This window comes from Peromyscus maniculatus, chromosome 15 (assembly GCF_049852395.1).
Source record: "Peromyscus maniculatus bairdii isolate BWxNUB_F1_BW_parent chromosome 15, HU_Pman_BW_mat_3.1, whole genome shotgun sequence".
Taxonomy (NCBI): domain Eukaryota; kingdom Metazoa; phylum Chordata; class Mammalia; order Rodentia; family Cricetidae; genus Peromyscus; species Peromyscus maniculatus.
In genome coordinates this window covers 59,570,710-59,592,830 of record NC_134866.1, presented here as the reverse complement: position 1 = coordinate 59,592,830, position 22,121 = coordinate 59,570,710, and the positions used below count along the sequence as shown (strand labels likewise).

The window sequence follows — 22,121 nt, the reverse complement described above, 5'->3', positions numbered from 1 at the left end:
CAGTAACAGAAAGGGCTACATGGCACCACCAGAGCCCAGCTATCATACAACAGCAAGACCTGATCATTTCAACACAGTTAAAGCGCACACACACACACACACACACACACACACACACACACACACACAAATATCCTTAAAATGACTTTACATAATATAGAGTTCCTTAGAAAGGCTATGGAAATTCAGAAATTGAGGAAAAACAAACAAAAATTGGGAAAAAAATCAATAAATCCTTTAAAAAAAGGCCAAGAAAAAACAAACATATGAAGAAATGAAGACCTGAAAATGGAAACAGAAGCAATAAAGAAAACACAAACCAGGAGTTCTTTGGGGGAAAACCCTCTCTCTGTATTGGCTAATAAAGGACTCTAATTGGACCACATATGCATGGTGGTCTTTAAAATTATCACCTGAACTATAACAACAGGAAGGAGAAGTTTTAGAAAGAAGCTTGTCCACCCTGAAATGCCCCACCAGGTTCTGACAGACCCAAACAAACTCACTGTGGCTCTCCAGTGCCCACACAGACAAGCTTGAGGAACAAATGGACGTTCTGTGTTTTATCATGAAGACACCAGGGCTCTCAGTGGTAGGGGAGGGAGCCCATGAGTGTGCTGTGGCCATGGATGCATGCTAGGCCATTCCTGAGGAGTGTACACATGTGTGTTCCACATTGCCTTGTGACACTGTGGGCATAGTTCCATTTCTTCCCTTGATGAATGTCATCTTTAAAAGCTGATCTTAATCTTTATATTTATTTATATCCCTCCTACCTCCATAAAAGACTTGAGGTCGCTCACAATTCAAAATGCAGATACTGTGAAATCTGAAGCCATTAACAGAAAAGTAAAAAGATCAGAGCCAAGTACAAAGGAGGAGGGGGAGGGAAAAAGGAGAGTAATTATTCCAGAGGGGGGAAAAACTTAGATTAAAGAAAGCTAATGCAATTGAGAACAAAAAAAAAAAAAAGAAAAAGAAAAAGAAAACACAAACCAAGGGAATCATGGACATGAAAAATCTGGGAAGATATCAGGAACTACAGAGGCAAGTGCTGTGGGATAATGCTTTTGTACACTGCTTTATTAAAATGTTGATGGCCAGTAGCCAGGCAGGAAGTATAGGTAGGATAAACAGAGAAGGAGAATTCTGGGAAGTGGGAGGCTGAGTCAGAGACACCAGCCCACTGTCCAAGGAGCAGCATGCAATGGCACACAGGTAAAGCCATGGAAAATGTGGCAACATATAGATTAGCAGAAATGGACTGAGTTTAAGTGTAAGGGGTAGTCAATAGTTAGCCTGAGCTAATGACCAAGCAATTTTAATTAACATAAGCCTCTGTGTGTTTGCTTGGGTCTGAGCAGCTGCTGACTGGGTAGGACATAGGAAAACTTTCAGCTACATGCAAACATCATCAACAGAATACAAGAGAGGAAAGAGAAAATCACAGGCATTGAAGACAGTATAGAGAAAACAGATTAATCAATTAAAAAAACATGAAATCTAAAAAATTATTAACAAAAAACTTCCAGGAAATCTGGGACACTATGAAAAGACCAAACTTAAGAATAATAGGAATAGAGGAGGAAGAAGAAACCCTGCTCAAACACCCAGAGGACATATTTAATAAGATTATAGGAGAAAATTTTCCTAACCTAAGTAAGGACATATTGTACAAAGTTACAAGAAGCTTATAGAACACTGAATAGATTGAATCAGAAAAGAAAATCTACTTGCCACATAATAATAAAAAACTAAACATACAGAACAAAGAAAGAATATTAAAAGCAGCAAAGAAAAAGGCCAAGTAACACATAAAGGAAGCTCTATTAGAATCACACCTGACTTCTTAACAGAGAACCTAAAATCCAGAAGAGCATAGACTGATGTTTTATAGACACTGAGAGACCAAAGATGCCAGCCCAGACTACTGCACCCGGGAAAACTGTCAAATATCATGGATGGAGAAAACAAGATATTTCATGACAAAGTTAAATTTAAACAATATCTATCCAGAAATGCATCCCTACAGAAGGTACTAGAAGGGAAACTATAACCCCAAGAAGTTAACTACACCCACAAAAGCACAGGCAATAGATAATCTCATACCAAAAAAAGACAAAAAAGAAAACACACAGAGACATACACAGACACACATGTGCACATGTACACACACACACACACACACACACACACACACACACACTACCACTGCCACTATAATAACAGAAATTAACAATCATAGCTCATTAACATTCATCAATACTAATGGACTCAATTTGCCAACAAAAGAATATAGAATAATGGATTGGATATGAAAACATGATCTATCATTCTGCTGCATACAAGAAACACCCCTTCACATCAAAGAGAGATTTCCTCAGAGTAAAGGGTTAGAAAAAGATTTTTCCAATCAAATGGACCTAAGAAGAAAGCTGGTGTAGCTATCCTAATATCTAACAAAACAGATTTTCAACCAAAATTAATCAAAAGAGACGGAGAAGGGCATTTCAGATTCATCAAAGGAAATATCCACAAAGATTATGTATCAATTCTGAACATCTATGCCCCAAATATAAGGGTAATCATTTTTGTAAAGAAATATTACTAAAGTTAAATCACACATAGAACCTCATGCAGTAATAGTGGGAGACTTAAACATCGCACTTTCACCAAAGGATAAGTAATCTTGACAGAAACTAAACAAAGAAATAACAGAACTATCAGATGTTATGACTCAAATGCACCTAACAGAAATCTACAGAACATTTCACCCATACACAAAGGAATATACCTTCTCAGCACCACATGAAACAATCTCTAAAACTGACTATATACTTGAACACAAAGCAAATCTCAACAGATAAAAAGAAAATTGAAATAAACCTCCTGTGTCTTATCAGACCACTATGGATTAAAGCTGGATTTCAACAACAGAATCAGCAGAAAGCCTACAAACTAATAAAAACTGAACAACTCTCTATTGGGTAACTACAGGATTAAGGAAGAAATTAATGAAGCTAAATACTTCCTAGAATTCAATGAAAATGAACACACAACATACACAAACTTAGGGAACACAATGAAATTTATACTAATAAGAAATTTTTTAGCATTAAAAGCCTTCATGAAAAATTTGAGAGATCTCATACTAGTGACTTAGCATCACACCTGAAAACTTTAGAATGAAAAGAAGCAGACACATCTAAGAGGTATAGATGGCAGAAAATAATCAAACTGAGGGCTAAAATCAATAAAATAGAAATAAAGAGAAAATACAAAGAATCAATGAAACAAAGAGTTAGTTTTTCTAGAAAATCAACAAAATAGATAAACCCTTATCCAAACTAACTGAAATGCAGAGTGAGAGAGAGATCCAAATCAACAAAATCAGAAACAAAAATAGATTTGTAACAAAAGACACTGAAAAAATTCAAAGTATCTTTAGGTCATATTTCTAAAACCTGTACTCCAAAAATTAGAAAACCTCTGGAAATCACCTCTCCTATTCAACTATCATCATGGTCATGTCATTTAACATTAATTTTATCTCAGATCCAATCCTCCAAGAGTGCTGTCCTTGCCTTTTAATGGCCTAATTATCCCTGTGCAATGAGCGTTAGCATTTTCAAAAGCCAGAGATTCAATTATTATCTGTCTGCCTTCTGAATTTGGTATCATTCTAGTTACTGCTGATCACAACCTTTGTAAGAAATTCATGAAGGTTTCTTTTGGGCCCTGTACAACTTTTTTTAAATTACTCAATTTTCTTTCCTACTTTTTCAGTTCTGTCCCAAGCATTCAAAGCTGTCATTAGGCATAAAATTAGGGTGTGGTTATCATATAAAGACTGTCTTTGTATATCAGCATGATTGCTGTAATCAAAAAGTTGATCTTGGGAAATTTCCATTCCTGTAGCCCTGTATCATTGTTCTGTAGCGTTAGCCTCATCTTTCCACCAGATCCTCCATTACAACTGTGGACCAGCCTTTAAAACAGCTATAACCAAATCTTTCCAGTCTTGAGGAACAATGTTATTACAAGTTAACCAGGAGTTTAACATTTGCTTTACATACAGAGAACACATACATATGACACTATAGCTTCTTTGAATCTCTTCACATCTAACATTTGTACAGGAGTCCAATCAGCTCATACACAGTCTTGAGCATTTGGCAGTTCCTTTAAGATTGCTGGATAGAATAAGGTTGGCTGTTTGAAAGCCTTAGACTATTTTTCTGGAACCATATAATGCAATGCTGAGATGGGTTCACCTTTAAATTCCTGTCCCTGTGTCTGAATTTCTCCATGATCTGTTTTAACAGGATTTTCTAAGTTTGTTTGCTATCTTGGCACTCATATTAACCAATTTCTTCAATAATTAAACAAAAATGATCAAATAATAGTTATAATTGACCTTATGTCAATCCCATCAACATTAATTATCCTCTAATTTTATTGTTCTATTTTCAGACTGCCTAATGTGTTATCTAACAGAGACCAAACACCCTCCATTATAAAAGTGTTTCCCATTTTTTAATGTGGGAAAAAATTCTCTTTTAACTAATTTCTCTCTTTATGAAATTTTAATTGACTCACCAAATTTGCTGACAATGACAATTCAGATGTGAGGCTGACTGTTTCTACATAGAGCAGTAGAAGTCCAAGTGAGTTTCAAGGCAGCTACATACTATTGTAACAGTTCAAGATAGGGATCCAGAGAGAACCCACAACCACCAGGAGAGAAGAAGCCATAGAGACTACAGCCCACAATGGATGGAGATTCAGGCCACATGCAGCTTGGGCCTGAGATGAGGGACTTCAAGGCCACAGGCAAGGGGCTCTTTAAAGAAAGAATTCATGCCTCAAATGTTGGGTTGCCAGATGTAACATGAATCTTAGAAGGTCTTATTAAGAAAAAAAAACCCAGAGCCAGATATTGTGGTAAAAGCTGAGAGATCAGAGAGGCAAAGAGCATGCCACTAGTTCTTATCCCTACAAAATCCTCTGCTGAAAGAGTTCAAGCTCCTTTCTCCACCCTGCCTTATCACTTCCTTTCTCCACCAAGCTCTACCACTTTCTATCTGTCTGTACAGACCTCCAGACCTCTATGGTTAACTAGTGGTGAGAACCCTCACTCTGATTTTCAGGCAAGCTTTATTTTTTAGAGCACAAATGAATTATCACCATATATTGCCAACATCAAATTAAATGGAGAGAAATTCAAAAACAATTCCACTAAAACCAGAAATAAGACAAAGTTGTCTACTTTCTTCATACCTGTTCAATATAGTGCTTGAAGTTCTAGCTAAAGCAATAAGACAACTAAAGGAAATTGAAGAAATACAAATTGAAAGGTAGAAGTCAAGGTATCATTATTCACAGATAATATGATAGTATACATAAGTGACCCCAAAAACTCTACCAGGGAACTCCTACAACTTATAAACACCTTTAGTCAAGTAGCTAGATACAAGATTAACTCAAAAAAATCAGTAGCCTTTCTATATACAAATGATAAATGGGCTGAGAAAGAAACCAGAAAATCAATACACTTTACAATAGTCTCAAATAATGTTAAATGTCTTGGCATTACTCTAACCAAGCAAGCAAAATATGTATGACAAAACTTCAGATCTTTTAAGAAAGAAATTGAAGAAGATATCAGAAAATGGAAAGTTTTCCCATGATCAAGGATTGGTAGGATTAATATAGTAAGAATGGCCATCTTATCAAAAGCAATCTACAAATTCAATGAAATCCCCCATCAAAATGCCAACACAATTTTTTTACAGACCTTGAAAGAACAATACTCAACTTCATATAGAAAAACAAAAAACCCAGGTTAGATAAAACAATCTTGTACAATAAAAGAACCTTCTGTGATACCACCTTTCCTGATTTCAAGGTCTACTACAGATCTATAGTAATTAAAATAGCATTATATTGGCATAAAAACATATAGGTGGATCAATGGAATCAATTTAGAGTCCCATATATAAATCTGCACACCTATGGACACCTGATTTTCAACAAAGAAGCCAAGCTCTACAATGATAGAAAGAAAGCATCATCAACAAATGGTGCTGTTATAACTGGATGTCAGCTTTTAGAAGAATGGAAATAGAATCAAATCTGTCACCCTGCACAAAACTCAGGTCAAAGTGGATTAAAGACCTCTACATAAACCGATATACACTTAACCTAATAGGAGAGAAAATGGGAAATAATCTCAAACATATTGACACAGGAGACAATTTCCTGAACAGGACACCAATGTCATAGGCACTAAGATAGACAATAAATGAGACCTCATGGCCGGGCGGTGGTGGCGCACGCCTTTAGTCCTAGCACTCGGGAGGCAGAGGCAGGCGGATCTCTGTGAGTTTGAGGCCAGCCTGGGCTACCAAGTGAGTTCCAGGAAAAGTGCAAAACTGCACAGAGAAACCCTGTCTCGAAAAACCAAAAAAAAAAAAAAAGAGAGAGAGACCTTGTGATATTTAAAACTTTTTTGTAGGGCAAAGGACACTGTCAAAACGACTAAATAGCAGCCTACAGAATGGGACAAGATTTTCACCAAGGTTACATCCAACATAGGGCTGATTTTTAAAGTATATAAAGAACTCAAGAAGCTAGATATCAAACCAAATAATCCAATTAAAATTTGGTACAGATCAAAATAGAGAATTCTCAAATAGAAGAATATCAAATGGCTTAAGGAGATGTTCAGCATCTTAAGCCATCAGGAAAATGCAAATCAAAATGACTCTGAGATTTCATCATATACCTGTAAGAATGGCTAAAATCAAAAACAGTAATGTCAGCTTATTTAGATGTGGAACAAGGGGAGCACGCTTCCTTTGCTGGTGGAAGTTAGTGTGATTGTTTTTCAAAAAACTGGGAGTCGATCTACTACAAGACCCAGCTATACCACTCTTTGCATTTACCCAAAGGATACTCAAACATACCACAAGATCACTTGCTCAACTATGTTAATAGCAACTTTATATGTAATAACCAGAACCTGAAAACAACTTAGGTGTCCTTCCACCGAGGAATAAATAAAGACAATGTGGTACATTTACACAATGGAGTATTACTCACCCATTAAAAACAAGAACATCAGGAAATTTGAATGCAAATGGATGAAAGTAGAAAAAAAAATCATCCTGAGTTAGGTAACCCAGACTAAAAAAGACAGGTATGGTATGTATTCACTTGTAAGTGGATATTAGCTGTAAAATAAAGAATAACTATGCTATAGTCCACAGACCCAGGGAAATTAGCTAAAAAGAAGAGCTCAAAGGGTAATCTCATGGCTCTCTGGGAAGTGGAAATAGAATAGATTTCATGAGTAGACTAAATGAGCATGGGAATGGAAACATGATCCATCAGGTTGTGGGGACAGTTCTTCTATTACAGGGGGAGAGCACTGAAAGAGACCACTGGAAAAGGGGACATGTAGGGGTTAAGTAAAAATCTGGTTGTAAAGGAATCTGTCAGGAATCTACAAGAATGACCCCAGCTAAGACTCCTAGCAATAGCAGATACATAGCCTGAACTGGCCATCTCTTATGAACAGTTTGATGCTTAGTCCAATAGTCATCAAAGAGGCTTCATCCAGCAACTGATGGAAACAGGTGTAGACCGACAGCCAAGCATTAGGGAGAGCTTGGGGAATCCTGCAGAACAGGGAGAGAAATGATTGTAGGAGCCAGAGGATTCAGGGACGCCAAAAGAACACTCACAGAATCAACTAACCTAGGCTTGTAGGCTCACCAAGAGACTTAACCAACAGCAGGGAATGTGCATGGGGCTAACTCTGTACTCGGCATATATGCTATAGTTGAGTACCTTGGTTCTCTTGCGAGACTCCTAACAGTAGAAACAGAGGCTGTCTCCAACTCTTTTACTGGCTTTTGGAACCATTCTCCTCATAAAGGGTCACCTTGCCCAGCTTTAATACATGGGAAGGTGCTTAGTGTAACTGCAACTTGATAGACTATGTTTTGTTGATACTCACGGGAGACCTGCCCTTTCCTAAAATGAAATGAAGAGGAGTAGATTGGAGGGTAGGAACAAAGGGAGGTACTGAAAGGGGAGAAAGGAGGGGAAATTGTGACAGGGAAAACAAAATAAACAAAATTTATTTAAAAAAACTAATTACTAAAAATATGAGGAAGGCCAAATTAAAATATTGACTGCCTAGTGTATTACAAGAGTATTATATTAGAATTTGCCACCAATGCTGATGAACATACAATTAGTCTTATAATTAGTGATGATATTTACCAAAAAAATTCTTTAATATCTATACATCATCTAGAAGTATGCAATTCAGTTGTTTTTATACAAAACATTTATTGCTTTGATTCATATTGTTTATTTTTTATAAATCTATCACTCTAATGCCTCAAAGCACAATACTTATTGTTTCTTTCTCTCTGGTACCTGTATTTTTTATTTATGTAGAGTTGGAGCTACAAAATCAGGAAATGGTTTGTATTAAAATGCATATCAAACATTGTGTAATAAGATTATATCAGTGAAAGTGTTATTACAAATCTCTAAAGAGTGATAACCAAAACATTTCCAATGAAAAACTTTTATCCTTTGCCGGGCAGTGGTGGCACATGCCTTTAATCCCAGCATTTGGGAGGTAGAGCCAGGTGGAACTCTGTGAGTTCAAGGCCAGACTGGTCTACAGAGTGAGATCCAGGACAGGAACCAAAACTATATGGAGAAACGCTGTCTCAAAAAAAAAAATAAAATAAAAGAGAGAGAGAGAGAGAGAGAGAGAGAGAGAGAGAGAGAGAGAGAGAAAGAAGAAAAACGTCTTTCCCTTTATAACTGATATGCATCAGTTGGTCTCTGATAAAATGTACATCATTAACTGAATTCACCTTAATGACTTTGTAAAGTAAGTGTTCATAATTTCTAGAAAATACTTCAAATTAGATAATTTATTCATATTTAATGATGATCCTCACAAAAGACACTCATGGATACTAACAATTGAGAAGGTACAGACTTCATTTCAGATATGTGGTAACTCTTTGATAGATTGTCAAAAAAATAAATGCTCATTACTTTTAAAACAAATCTATTAAGAATTATAGCTGGGGGGCTGGAGAGATGGCTCAGAGGTTAAGAGCACTAATTGCTCTTCCAGAGGTCCTGAGTTCAAATACCAGCAACTACATGGTGGCTCACAACCATCTGTAATGAGATCTGGTGCCCTGTTCTGGTGTGCAGGTATATATTCAGACAGAACACTGCATACATATAAATAAAAGTTTAAGGTCAATTTGGGTAACAGGAGACCCTGTCTTCAAAATAAAAAAAAATAATTATAGCTAGATGTGGTGGCACGTGTCTTTAAGCTCAGCACTCAGAAGGCAGAGGCAGGCAGAATTCTGAGTTTGAGGCCAGCCTACTGAGCCAGTTCTAGGACAGCCATGGCTACACAGTGAATCCCTGTCTTGAAAAAAAATATATATAAAACACAACTCAAATACAAAACATATCCATATCTCTTAAGATATCTGTGTACATTACTACACTGAGTGTGTACACACTAACAGTTGCAGATCTGATGATTAAGGTTGTTCATCAACTTGACAGGATCTAAAATCACCTAGGAGTCATATCTCTGGACATGTCTAAGAGGGTACATAGACTGAATTATGTGATATGAGAATACCTTCCCTATGGGAAATACCACTAAATGGAATGGTGTGCCATAAAGGATAAGAGAGAGAAATCAGGGTGAGTGCCAGTATCCATCTGTCCTACCTCCAACCTGGTGTCTATGATCAGTTGCCTCTCTTCATCTGCTTCCAGACTTCACCACCATGGTGGGATGTTTCATACTTTCTTTCCCTGTCACTGTGATAAAACATTCTAATAAAGCAACTTATGAAAGAAAAGGTTTAGTCTGGCCTACAGTTAAAGGACAAAGTCAATTATGGTAAACAGGGACTCAAAGCAATAGGTCATGTAACAGTCACAATTTTTAAAAAAGGAGCAATTAATCCATGCTGCTGTTCAAGCCTCTTTCTCCATTTACACAGTCCTGGAGCCCAAGCAAAGGGTTATGTCAAAAACAGTCAAGAGTTCTTACCACTTCACCTAATATAATAAAGACAATCCCCCACAAGCATGGCCAAAGGCCATCTTCAGGTGATATAGTCTGTCCAGCAGATACTTGACACTAACCACCAGATTATATCAAACTGTGAGGCAGTATTAACTCTTCTTTCCTTAAATTGTAATCATCAGTTGTGTTATCATGGCAATGAAAAAATTGCCAAATCCACAGGCCTTGGAATCCTATTTGCAGCACAATTGGATAAAATTCATCAAAGAATAGAGTATCACCTAAATTTGAATAAAAACTAAAAACTGCCTTTCACAAAAATAAATAATCAACTCATAAGTGAGTAAGTAGATTCCTTGTTATGTTTTGCTTCAAAGCATTTTGGTTAATTTCAGAAGTACCCAAAGATCATAGAGCAGCAGAAGCACTGCAATGATGAATGGAAAGGGTTCACGAGAAATATGCATTTTATAGTAGTTCCAGTTTCAGAATTGAGGAGTATGCACAATAATAAATGGGTAATTATACACCTAAGTGTACAAAAATTTGTAATAAGGAATCAAGGAAAACTGAAATTTTACTCAACAACTCCAAGAGTTACATTGTCTTTCTTTTTCAAATTCATTTTATTCAGTGTACATTTGTGTGTCAGATCCCCTGGAACTGAAGTTACAGACAGTTGTGAGGTACTACATGGGTCCTACAAATTAAACCCTGGGTTCTCAGGAGGAACAGTCCACGTTCTTAATCACTGAGCTGTTTCTCCAGCTCACATTAGAATTTCTTGCTCTTACTTGTGACTTAGTACCAAGTGGCCAACTTTCCTCATTGCTCACCCTGTGTACCTCTTCAGTCTTCACAATAGCCTCAAATAATATAAAATGTCTTGGAGAAACTCTAGCCAAGGAAGTAAAATATTTGTAGGACAAAACTTTCAAGTCTTTGAAGAAAGAAATTGAAGAAGATATCAGAAGATGAACAGATCTTCCATGCTCATGAATCAGTAGGAGTTAACAGCAAAAGTGAACATTCTACCCAAACAATCTACAGATTCAATATAACATCCATCAAAATTCCAACAAAATTCTTTGAAGAACTTTAAAGGACAATTCTTGACTTCGTAATGAAAAACAAAAAACCTGGGAATGCTAAAAAATAGTCCTGAACAATAAAAGAATTGCTAGAGGTCTCGTCATCCTTGGTTTTAAGTTGTAAAACAGAGGTATAGTAATAAAAACTGCATAGTATTGGCATACAAACAAATATGTTGATCAATGTCATTGAATTGAAGACCCAGCCATAAATTCACACATCCATGGACACCTTATTATTATAATGAAGGAATAAAAACACACTGGAAAAAAGAAAGCATCTTCAACAAATGATGCTGGTTAAACTGGATGTCTGTACATAGAAGAATGCAAATAGATTCATATTTATCACCCTGCACAAAACTCAAGTCCTTATGCATCAAAGACCTCAACATAAAACCAGATACACCTGAACTTATTGAAGACAAAAGTGAGGAACAGCCTTGAATGTACTGGCAAAGGAGACAACTTTCTAAACAAAACACGAATAGACTAAAGGCACTAAAATCAACAATTAATACATGGTACCTCATGAAGCTAAAAATCTCCCGTAAAACAAAGGACACCTGATTGGATAAAGAGGCAGTCTACAGAATGTGAAAAGATGTTTACCAAGTCCACATCTGATAAAGGTCTACTGTCCAAAATATATAAATAACTCAAGAAAATAGACATTTTAAAAAACCAAACAATCCAATTAAAAAGTGTGTACAGATCTAAAAAGAAAATTCTCACTAGATGAATCTCAAATGGATGAGGAACACTTAGAAAGTGCTCACCATCCTTTGCCATCAGGGAAATGCACATCAAAACAACTTTAAAATTTCATCTTACACCTGTCAGAATGGCTAAGATCGATAACACATGACGGCTTACTTGACAGCAAAGTTGTGGAGCAAAGAGAACACTTCTCCATTGCTGATGGGAGTACAAACATGTACAGCCACTTTAGAAATCAATATGGTGGTGCCACAGAAAAATGGAAATCAATCTAACTCAAGAGCCAGCTATACAACTCTTGGGCATATACCCAAAGAATACTCCATCCTACCACAGGACACTTGCTCAACTATGTTCATTGCAGCTATATTCATAATAGCTGGAAACTGGAAACCTGGATGCTCCTCAACCTAAGAATAGATAAAGAAAATGTACCACATTTTCACAATGGACATATTCAGCAGTTAAAATATGATATCATGAAATTGGAAAGCAAATGGATTCAACTAGAAAAAAAATCACCCTGAGTGAGGTAATATAGATCCATAAAGACAAATAGTGTGTACTCAATTACTAGTGGATATTAGCCATAAAATAAAGGATAATCATACCACAATCCACAGATCCAGAGAGGCTGAGTAAAGAGAGTGACATTAGTGGTGAAGCATGGACCTCCCTGGAGCAGGGAAATAGAATAGGTTCTGTAGGTGGACAGGGGGCAGGTGGGGACAGATTATGTGTGGGGAAGGAATGGAAGGAGATGCAGTTTGAACTGAGGGGCTTTGGGAGGGTAGTGTGGAAACCCAGTGCAGTAGAAATTTTCTGGGATCTGTGAGGGTGACCCTAGAGAGGACTCCTAGTAATAGATGCACTTTCTGAACTGGCCATCTCAGACTTGTGGCCAGGAAAGACTTCCAGTAGTGGAATTGCATTACTTTCAGTTGAGTTGTTGGCCATGGAGATCCCATGGAGATGCTTAAACAACCCAGGCTAATGCTAGGACAAAAGACTGCTCTCTGAAAAATGATAGCATGTAATCAGAGCGAGGTGGGGGGGGGGTTGGAGAGGGGCATTGATAAGGACAACATCCACATGGCTCACTGAATCTAGAGGAATTGTTCTGGTGTGTGCATGGAGCCTTCACCCCTATGTGCTAGTATTTTTTGGCATGAGAAAATACTCTATAGGCTAAAGAAAAAAAAAAATCTGGACACCAACCCAGCCACAAAACCCTCCACCTACCATCTGTCTTGCCTGCAAGATGTGCTGGGGCAATGGTGGCACAGAGCTTGTGTAAGTGGCCAAGTAATGTTTGATTTACTTGAGGCCCACGCCACAAGAGAGAGCCCATGTCCTATATTGCCTAGATGGCCAGGAGACTGGAGAGCCAAATATAATTGGGAAACAAACAAAAAACTGAAATGATTCCTAATGATATTCTGATAAATTCCTAATGATATTCTGATAAACTCGCAGAATTGTGTCTAGTCCAATCATTATCAGACAGGCTTCCTCAGGCAGCAGTTAGGGGTGAGTACAGAGACCCATACGCAGACATTATGCAGAGAGGGTGTCCACATAGGAGGTTTCCACCTGTCCCTCCTCTTGGAAATGGGGTACCCAGTGGAAGAGCAGGAAGAAAGACTGTAGGGGTCACAGGGGATGGAGGCCACCAAAAGAACATGGCCCACCAATCAACCAATCATGGCTCCCATGGGCCCACAGAGTCTGAAGTAGCAAGAATGGGGCGGGCCTGCATGGGTCTGCACCAGGTCCTCTGTTATGGCTGTTAGCTTGCTGTTCTTGTGGGACTCCTAACAGTGGGAGCTCATGTGTCTCTGACTCTTGAGATTCTTTTCCTCCTCTTGGGTTGCCTTGATATGAGGGCTTTTGCCTTGTCTATTTTATCTTTTGTCCTCTTTAGCTGTCATCTCTTTCGGAAGAAGAAACAGAGAGAATGTGGATCTGAGGGGGAGCGGAAGTGAGTGGGAAGCTAGGAGGACTAGATGGAGGGGAAACTGTGGTTGGGATGTATTACACGAGAAAGAATCTATTTTCAATCAAATAAATTAATCAGTAATTATAATTTACAAAAGGAAAACTGAAATTTAATAAAAAGGAAGATGCATATCTGACCTTTGTGGTAACATTCATATAGGTCTGATTACAACACAGGACCTGGTTGTATCAGAAGAAGTAGCATCTGTAGCTATGGCCTTATTCTCAATCACATTAGGATAATGGCGGGGTAGTGATAAGGTGTAAGTACAATGATTTTAGAGACATAACTCTATATCTCTAAAGGATGCCTTCACTTGGTAGATTCACTGTGTAGTGCATTACAATACACAATGCAGTTTCTGCTCAGAGACTAGCAGATGTCCCAAGGCCTGTAACTATAGTTGTAAATTAACCCCGTTGATTATATAATGGTGTCAAAACTATGTTAGCCCACAAAGCTTGGATATTCTAAACATTTATGCTACATTTTCCCTATTAACACAGAATCTAGTAAACAAGAATGGGACTAGAATCAAACATTCACTAACAGTTTGTTTTCTTTGTTTCACAAATATTTCTGGTTTCTCTCAGAATGTTTCACTTTCTCCCAGAATGACCTTATTAAAATAAGCAGTCTGTCTTGTCCTATCACAGAGGATAAGACTCTAAACATTTCTAATGGTTCCTTGGTGGGATGGTCACTTATTGATCAAATTAGAGCTCACTCATCCAGATCTGTGGCAAGAACAGCAGGCTGCACTCGGTTCTCCTGCTCAAATTTACTGAGCATCCAGGTGGAGTTCATTACTGGGAATCACCCAGCATGGTCCCCTGGCAGCAGATTAAGAAAACAGTCTAAATTAGAGATGGCTGCACTGCTAAACTTATTCAGAATGTGAGGACCCCCTGCGCATCTCTACATCCATCTTATCAGTAGCTTCCTTTTACCTAGGGACATCTCTGTTACTGCTTGCTGCAGTGTTTGTACAATACCTAAAATATTTATGAATCCGAGAGCTGAAAAGTTAGTTTTGCTGCTAATACGTTGCACAGCTGCATGTTCTTGGTGTGCAAATTCGTAATTAGGAATTTACTAAAAGCAAACTCCAGCTTTTGAACAACTGAATGTGATTCTACAAATGGCTATGTGGTGTGAGCTCTGTTCCTGTCTTTCCCAGAGTAGGATGGCTACAATGGCAGGGCAGCCTCTGGGGAGGGAAGAAGGAGGATGGATGGAAGGATATGACATCAGTCACTAACGGCCCCTCCGGCTGATTAACTAGCAGGTGTTAATAGGAACCCAGGGGAGACCTGTCCAGTTCCCTGTAGCTAGAGCGGTAGTGACATGATTCAAGACCTGAAGGGCTTAGGGCCCTTTGAGGCTGGCAAAAGCAAAGTGGACTTGGAAAGTGGAAGAAAATGGAGAGAGATGTTTTTCAGAAGGCCTTTCTTAAGCATTAAGTGAGGCAGTTTTGAAGATTTATTCATAAACATTCTCATACAGATATTCCAGGCATTTATTAAAACAGTAAGGAAATGTACTAATCATTAAAATTACTGCTTTTTCTCCAGTTGGGTTTCCAATGGAGTTTTATTAGAAACAGACTTAATTCTTTCTTCACATGACATTTATCACCTAAGTAAGTAAGAAGTACATTACAGAAGTTACTGGGAGATGATGCCTTCTTTTCTGAAAGCAGCCAAGGATGTGTTTATATGCCAAATATGAAGAACAAATAAAAGACACTGATATTTTGAGTAACTGATATCTGTTAAAATATATTGAACCTTATACTCTGTTTGTCTGTAAAATTAACTTGTTCTGTTTCCTGTCTCAGAGGGATGTTTTAATGCCAGAGTTTTAAGTTTAATATTGTACTGTGCTCAAACATTTTTTAAAAGCAGAATTTTTAACAGCATAATGCAATACACATATCAGAAATACATACAAGTAATTAACAATGTAAGTACTCCCATTTAATAATCAGAAATGTTATAAGACCCCTCTTGCTAACATCATTAATTAGTGGTTGCATTTTAAATGAGTGGAAAAATAAATTTTATATTCTTTTCTACATTAATTATTTCATATAACATGCTTTTGATATTCATAGATAGTGATCTATGCAATTATAATTTATTCATTATTACTTTGAATAATACATGAGTGATTGGTGATATATTTATGTATTATAAAATTGATAGTTATTGAGCCTTTACTAAATGGATTATAGTAAGTATAATGCTGATGTAAACTTTATAATGTATGTGCTTTGGGGAGTCATAAGGACATATTTAGGTTGGGAATATATTTATAAGTGAAATACTGAGTAGTAGCTATGCATGTATTCAATATTATTGATGTCAAAGACTTCAATTCTTTATCAATGTTCAAAATTTCTTGTTATGTCTTAGTCTTACAACATTTCTTCTTTTCTTTAATTTTAAGAATTCTGAAGAGGGTATAGTGAATTCTTGTGTTTTGATGTGCCTTTCTTTACTAATGAATGTGCTTAATGAATTTTTCTCTTTGCATACATTACAAGAGAAATAACTCATCCATTTTTTCAGCAATATTCCCATTTTTCCATCATTGATGAATAATAATCAATTTTATATCCCAGATACAATCATTTCTTTCATATATCAATTAAAAATATATTCTACAATTCTATTATTTTTCTGAAGTTGAAAATTAAACCCATGGTCTCATGAATGTACATTCTTTTTTTCTGAAAACACAGTAGTTTATTGATTTAATATTACAACTAATCTTATTTGAGCACCAATGAGACAGCTGTGGTGGAAATGTCTTTCTTGTGCAAGTCTGTAATGTTATGTTGATCACCATATGAAGTTGGACAAAAGTAGATCCCCCAAAATAAATCTCAGTGCTATTACATTATCTGGCATCTCTGGATAATTCCCTTAGAAGACAATACTTTGGGATGAAGTGCCAAACTTCATGAAATGCATAACAGATTAGGACATGGAGATGCATGGGATAGAAGAAAATGTTTCTTTGGATACATACATGAAGTATTTAATGATTTTTTTTTTTAGTAAAACCAAAATTTATTATAAAGCCACAGTCGTCCTAGGGACCTCCATGCTATATATATAGCCTCCATGGTTCTATGGGTTGTAGTCTGATTGTTCTTTATTTTATATCTAGAATCCACTTATGAGTGAGTACATACCATGACTGTCTTTCTGGGTTCGGGTTACCTCACTCAGGATGATTTTTTCTAGTTCTATCCATTTGCCTGCAAATTTCATGCTTTCATTGTTTTTCTCTGCTGAGTAGTACTCCATTGTGTATATGTGCCACATTTTTTTTCATCCATTCTTCCATTGACGGGCATCTAGGTTGTTTCCAGGTTCTGGTTATTACAAATAGTGGTGCTATGAACATAGCTGAGCATGTATCTTTATGGTATGAATCAGCATTCCTTGGGTATATGCCCAAGAGTGGGATGGCTGGGACTTGACGTAGTTCAATTCCTAATTTTCTGAGAAACCGCCATACTGATTTCCACAGTGGTTGTACAAGCTCACATTCCCACCAACAGTGGAGGAGTGTTCCCTTTGCTCCACATCCTCTCCAACATTGACTGTCATTGGTGTTTTTGATCGTAGCCATTCTGACAGGTGTAAGGTGGTATCTCAGAGTCTGTGCTATTGGTGTTTTATTTAGGAAATGGTCTCCTGTGTCAAGAGTGCTTCCTACTTTATTTTCTATTAAGTTTAGTGTAACTGGATTTATGTTCAGGTCTTTGATCCACTTGGACTTGAGTTTTGTGCATGGTGACAGATATGGATCTATTTGTAATCTTTTACATATTGACATCCAATTATGCCAGCACCATTTGTTGAAGATACTTTCTTTGTTCCATTGTATAGTTTTGGCTCTTTTGTCAAAAACCAGGTGTTCATATGTGCATGGGTCTTCAATTCGATTCCATTGGTCCGTATGTTGGTTTTTATACCAGTACCAAGCTGTTTTTATTACTATAGCTCTATAGTAGAGTTTGAGGTCAGGGATGGTGATGCCTTAAAAGGTTGCTTTATCGTATAGGATTCTTTTAGCTATCCTGGGTCTTTTGTTTTTCCATATGAAGTTGAGTATTTTTCTTTCCAAGTCTGTGAAGAGTTGTGTTGGGATTTTGATGGGGATTGCATTGAATCTGTAGATTGCTTTTGGTAAGATTGCCATTTTTACTATGTTAATCCTACCTATTCATGAGCATGGGAGATCCTTCCATTTTTTGATACCTTCTTCAATTTCTTTCTTTATAGATTTAAAGTTCTTATCAAAAAGGTCCTTCACTTGTTTAGTTAGTGTTATCCCAAGGTATTTTATATTATTTGTGGCTATTGTAAAGGGTGATGTTTCTCTGACTTCTTTCTCAGCCCTTTTATCATTTGTGTTTAGGAGGGCTACTGATTTTTTTGAGTTGATCTTGTATCCTGCCACTTTACTGAAGGAGTTTATCAGCTGTAGGAGTTTCCTGGTTGAGTTTTTGGGGTCACTTATGTATACTATCACATCATCTGCAAACAGGGGAAGTTTGACTTCAAACGGTTTCTGCATCTGACCTCTGCTGAAGGCACCCAGGTCTCCTCTGGCTTTGGCGAAGCTTCAGTCGCTGAACTGTGAGGCCAGAGATTCAAAGTCTTCTTCTCCCCACTTAATCTTCTGGATGTAGCCATTGATCAGCTCCAGCACCTACTCATTGCTCCTGGTAATCTCTTCCTGCCGCCAGGATGAGGGCCTCCGAGACTGACTGTGCTTTACCAGCAGGTGCGAGCAGCGCACCCTGGCCGGCTCCCCCTGGCTCTTCTTGCTACTGCCTCCAACACTCCTGCCGCCCCTGGGCCATTCCCACTGGCTGGCATTGGTGATGTGATTGAAGTAGTATACTTGGCCTGAGCTGCCACTCATGTGCTTCTCCCAGCCCGGCGGCAGCTTCTCCTCCTCCGCCATCTTCCCTCCTGAATGTACTTTCTTAATGAATTTTCTATACTCTATTAAATTATTATTTTTATAGTTGGAAAATATTGGACTTGTAATACAAAGGAAATTATCTATTAACTTAGAGCTCTATGAACTATGAAATAAGTAAAATACATTAAGGCTTTGAAAAGTTACTAAAATCAGAGACAAACTAGATGGAGTCAACTCATTAAAATTTGGAAATAAAATTGGGTAGGATATACATCTCTCAATTTTTAACCTGTCACAGTTTTTGGACCATATGGCACAGAATTGCTGGAGCTGAAAATGGAAGAAACACATCAGAAAGTGGAATTCAGAGCTCCTTGAGTGACTAAAAATGGAGTAACTTTTCCAAAAATAAAGGAGAAAAAGTGAAGGGACACAAGATTGCCTGAAAATCTGCACTGTTCACTACTTCAACTAATTATGCATGCCTGAGAGTCCAAGGAAACTTCCAGAAGGCAGCTAATGAAAGGCAGAAGTTAGAGAATGAAGATGGGAAGTCAGTCACAAGTAAAGACTAATCCATTGCCATTGTTGGTGTAGGCTGCATCACCTGCTCCCCTCCTACCAACAAAGCCTCCATATGACTGAAGATCATGCAATCCACTGGCCAAAATGGAACTTGGGAGAGGAACAGATTGCTTACTTCAGTAGAAACTGCCTCAACGTCTGCTCAAGGGAACTCAGATGCACACATGACTGCTTACAACTCTTCTGATGATTGGGCTAACCTACGGTCTTAGGTTGGAGTGTTTTAAATTATGTGCTTCATCCTAGATGATCTGAAATCTAGGGACATGAGCACTTGACATTTCAACATCTGTGCTGAGTGGCAAGGTCTTCATAATTGGGGAAGAAAAGCACCTTCCCTAAATAAGTTTCTAGATACTCAATGACCAGATTGGAAGATATTAATTGTATTAGAGAGAAAAATCTCTTCAACTTTCTCATATGAGGACAGTTTAATTAAACTAAATATATGACATGAGAGTCGAAAACATCCATATCAAAAAGGCACACACTTTTTTCATTATTTTTAGTAGTTTACCTTATGTGCTATATAACAAAAATTCTTATATTCCATGAGCTGAAGTAAATTTGGCCCACATATTTTGCCCGCTATCTATGGTGGCTAAATTAGCTCAATTATTATGTCCTAGTATATTATTTTCTATAACACTCTTAAATTTAATGGTGCTTAACCCATTAAATACTCAATAATCTGTTTAGCCTGGACACTGAAAGACAATTCAATAAATGGAGATTTTAAAAGAGAAAAAAACTTCATTTAACTTTTGTTGTGATGTGTTTATATTTTTGTTTTCATTAGATTTACAAATTATTTGCATAAAATATATTTTGATCCTACTCTTTCCCCTCCCCCAACTCCTCCCAGATCCTCCTCACCAAGCTACTGGCCCAACTTCATTCTGTCGGTCTGTCTATCTGTCTGTCTGTCTGTCTCTCTCTCTCTCTCTATCTCAAAATAACAAATAAAATGAACAACAACAAGGAAAAGAACCAAACAGAAAACAACACAACGTAAAGTACACAGGAATCATGGAGTCCACCCACCTGCTTGTGGGCTTGGAGCCTGCTCTGCAGTGTGCTGGTGTGCCCACTGTCACTCCATTAGAAAAACTAATTTTCCTTCACCCAGCAGGTATCAATCGAAAATAGGTTTTTGTTAGGGGTAAACTTTGTTTCCATTTCCTTTTCTCCCTTCTCTTCTCGGTGCTACGATTTTTGTCTGGTATAAACTTGTACACTCCTGCATGCTGTCACAATCTCTCTAAGTTCTTATATTTATCTGTTCTGTTGTGTCTGGAAGATGCTCTTTCTGTGGAGTCATCCACCACCTCTGGGTCTGATAATCTTTTTGCCTCCTCTTCCACATTGATCTACAAGCCTTGTAGAGAGAGTTTCGATGACGACATCCTATGAAGGATGGTGTCGCAAAGTCTCTCACTCTGTGCATTGTCCACTTGCAGATCTCTATGTTAGTTAGCATTTGCTGAAAGAAGTGATGAAAGTTAGATGATGCACCAATCTATGGGCTTTGCAATATTTCATTATAACTCATTGGTAATCATTCTTATTAACCAATAGTGTGCTAATCAAATTTTATACAATAAAATATTTAGACACTTGAGAAATAGTTGCACAAGGATGCTCTATCTGCTGAGCTAATTTTCATTGATGAAGTACATCTTGAGTTTTGGTGCCTTTGATCTCATGGTTAGTATACTTATAGTTCAAGGTATACTATTTTGTAGCATTTCATATTATCATAGTGTCATACTTATTTTTCTATTTTTCTTTGACTCTGTCATTTTACTGACAATTCACAGATAAAATAGTGTAGGTCATATTTTCTGTAACAAAAGAGATGTCCATGGCAAAATATCTCCTCTTTGTTTATTTGTTGACTAATGACAAGAAATATGAAGTAATTTGGATTCTAAACATACGAAAAGTATAATGAGATGATAACTCAGTTGGTGAAGTCCTTGCCACTCAAACATAAGGATCTGAGTTCAAATCCCAAAAGGCATGTAAGAAATATCATACATGGTGGTATGCTTCTAACTATTGAGATTAAGTTTGGTCTTCATATACTAAAATATGCTAATTATCAAAATAACATCATAGATATCGTAGGTATAAACATATTAATAGCCTTGGTAAAGCAAATAGGAGTGAAACAAAGTAAATTTTCATCATACAGAATTTAAAAATATTATTATTGTTATTACTATTAGTTTACATGGGTTTTTATTTTGTGTGTGTACATACACATCCACACAGGTGCACAGAGGTCAGAAAACATTCAGGCATCTGTTTGATCCTTCCACTATGGTAGCCAGGGATTGTTCTGAGTCACCCTGTCTAAGGAACAAGCACTTTATAAGAGCAGCCACCTTGCTGGCTGTATAAATCTTCCAGTAGCTAATGTGCACTGATATTCTCTAGCAGAGCTAGATCCATTGTAAAGTGAGGATAGTGGTAGAGGTAAAAAGCCTAAAATTAGAGAAATAAAAAAATACATCAGGAAAGCGAACATTAAATATCCAAACCATTGTGCACATTTCATGTTCTTTTTGATTTGTAAATGTGCATTGTTATCTCTGCCTTTACATTGGAATAACATTATACTTTACTTATTGTCTGTTAAATTTGAAAATCACTAATCTCATTCCACTTTCAT

General features: G+C 37.2%; 1 pseudogene; it reads right to left on the bottom strand.

The window, feature by feature from the left end:
- The window catches only part of LOC102916109 (peptidyl-prolyl cis-trans isomerase NIMA-interacting 1 pseudogene), a 131,461-nt pseudogene extending 112,563 nt beyond the window's left edge, over positions 1 to 18,898 (bottom strand).
- Positions 18,899 to 22,121: the final 3,223 nt, after the last annotated feature.